We start from the raw sequence: 3,062 nt of genomic DNA, 5'->3' as shown, positions 1-3,062 counted from the left end.
TTTTTAGTCCTTGCAGACCCTCCAAAACTGATGTGATCAATGCAGTATAGTTCCTTCTTTGATCAGTTGAAATTCAATGTCAACAAAAATGACACATGCAGAGAGTAATTTCAGAGGGATGATGTTCCGGGGAAGAAGGACTTGGAAAAAAAAGGTGAATGTGTTGTAGTTTGTGCTAGTGCATGGATACCAAAAGCTTGAGAGATGAGTGAGTTGGGAATACCATATCTGAAGGCATAAAAGACACAGACATATTAGATGCAACACAATTTCAACAGCACATATTCAGGAAGAAAAAAGCATATTTAGTTGTCATAGATCGTCTGGTACTAATGAATGTTGCTGACCCATTCTTAGGATAATTCCTTTTACAATACAAATAATAATGGTCTCAAATTTTGGCATGGGGCCAGCAAGTTTGGACAAGGGGTTCAAGTCAATTAGTCGAACCCACTATTCAATTAGTACTTATTTTATTGACCCCAAAAAGATGAAAGGCAAAGTTGACCACGGCAGAATTTGAACCTAGAACATTCGGATGGACAAAATGCTGCTACAAAATTCTTAGTAGCATTTTGTCCAGTTAGGGGTAGGGTTTAGGTAGGGTACTGCAGGTGGTATAGGGGGGCTAGGGTAGGTTGGGTAAGACAGATAGGAAGATGGAGGTAAGACAGGTAGGTTAAGGCAGATAGGTAGATGGAGGTAAGGTAGGTAGGTTAAGGCAGGTGGACAGGTAGGTAGATGGGGGAGCAGCATTTTGTCCAGCATGCTAATGGTTCTGCCACCTTGCTGCCTTCAGTACAAGTAATAATAATAATAATAATAATGCTTAAGTACTATCTCTCATTCTGTCTGCCTCTCAAGTCATATACATTATTATTATTGGAAAAAATTCAAAGTCTTACAGCTGTTTTGGGGATATCTCAGAGTATAGGGATATTCCATCATCAGAGACAAACAGAGAAAAATGAGAAGGGTATAGATTAATGAAATGGCAACATAGAGGACAGGAGTAAAGGAATAGGTAGATGAAGAGAAAGAACAAAAAGGAAGTATAAAAGTTCACAGTTCAACTTTCCAATGTTGTAGAAATAAGTGCATAAGTCCTTAGGTACAATCCTGCATAGATCCATGTGGGTTAATGTCCTGCTATTGTAAAAAGACACAAACATATCAATATTCAATAACAGAATGGTTTTTATATATATATATTTTTCCAAAATTTAATTGTTTTCCATACTTACAGTTGAAAAAGTCTCAATGACTGAAACCGGTACTGAAATGCTTTTTATAAAATTATTTTAGCATTTTCTACCTTGACTTTTTTTCCATATATATATATATGTACACACTCACACAAACCCCACCACATACATGTATGTATGCATGCGCAAGTGTGTGTGTGTGTGTGTGTGTGTGTTTTGTCCACTTCATAACTTGACAACTAGTGTTTGTTTATATCCCTGAAACTGAGCAGTTCATCAAAAGAGACATCATCATCATCATCATCATCATCGTTTAACATCCGCTTTCCATGCTAGCATGGGTTGGACGATTTGACTGAAGACTGGTGAAACCGGATGGCAACACCAGGCTCCAGTCTGATTTGGCAGAGTTTCTACGACTGGATGCCCTTCCTAACACCAACCACTCCGAGAGTGTAGTGGGTGCTTTTACGTGCCACCGGCACGAAGGCCAGTCAGGCGGTAGTGGCAATGGACACGCTCGAAATGGTGTATTTTATGTGCCACCTGCACATAGAATAAGTACCAGACTTTAAATACTGGGTGTGATTTGTTTGACAAGGCAGTGCTCCAGCATGACAATGGCCCAATGACTGAAACAAGTCAAAGACAAAAAGATATGGTAAATTAAAAACCATTTTATGATAAGAATAAAAACAACATTTAATCGGAAGATATTTCCCAAATCTCTTAACTACAATCCACTAACCATAAAGATAGATGACACAGAGGCATTACAAACTCTCATGGCATAAGCTGAAGTTTAAGCAAAACTAGATTTCAAAATGGAAAATGGCTAGCTAATAGAAGCTAATCCTTTGGCATTAATATAATAAATGCTGTACAGATGTCGTTGATAAGCTTCAGTCAGCCCAGCTTAAGAAAACCTAAGATACAAAGGCAGCTACCAAACAAATAAAGCAATCAAACAGCTTCTGTGACTATAGCCATTCGATCTATATTGTAGTTATATTGGCCTAGGATTGAAGACTGTCTTAAAGATGATGAAGAATTTATTGACGGAGATTTCGCTGTTAAGTTGACCAGGTCAAGTGCCTACATGGGAGTTCCTTTATTGGCTTCCAGAATTTCCAAGAGGCAAATTTAATATCCTGTTACTGTGGTTGTTGTAGTTATTTTTTTAAAGTAAAACCGATAGCTTGAACACAAGATGAATTTCCCAAGAATGGGGAATTATCTGTTTCAATAAATATCAGCAAATATTTCTAAATTAGCTGAAGATCAAATTCTAAAACCAAAGAATGATAATATGAAACGATGTCATCAATATCAGAGAAACGAGTTTTGACAGGATCCTGAGAAATTTGAATTAATATTGTGATAAGAAAACTACTTTATGCAAGAATGGTGCTTATAAATAAAAGTTGAATATAATGGATAAATGATTAGGATTTCAACTGAGAGATCTATGGTTTCTATCCTGTCTCCAGAACAGTGTTGTATCTTCAACAAAGACATTTCAAGCTATCCTTTAGAAAATCAGCTATCCTTTATAAAGTCTTTGTAACAACCAAACTGTAAAGCAGCTGATACCATCAAGAGGGTACAGTTTGCAGTTGCAGTAGCTGTTTGTTGTAATTTAACCTCAGTTCAAGACCTATCATCAAAGACAATTTTGCTACGACCAACTTGTTCTATCATCATCATCGTTTAACGTCCGCTTTCCATGCTAGCATGGGTTGGACGATTTGACTGAGGACTGGTGAAACCGGATGGCAACACCAGGCTCCAGTCTGATTTGGCAGAGTTTCTACAGCTGGATGCCCTTCCTAACGCCAACCACTCAGAGAGTGTAGT

The sequence above is a fragment of the Octopus bimaculoides genome, chromosome 4 (genome assembly GCF_001194135.2).
Source record: "Octopus bimaculoides isolate UCB-OBI-ISO-001 chromosome 4, ASM119413v2, whole genome shotgun sequence".
Taxonomy (NCBI): domain Eukaryota; kingdom Metazoa; phylum Mollusca; class Cephalopoda; order Octopoda; family Octopodidae; genus Octopus; species Octopus bimaculoides.
This window is presented reverse-complemented; position numbering follows the sequence as displayed.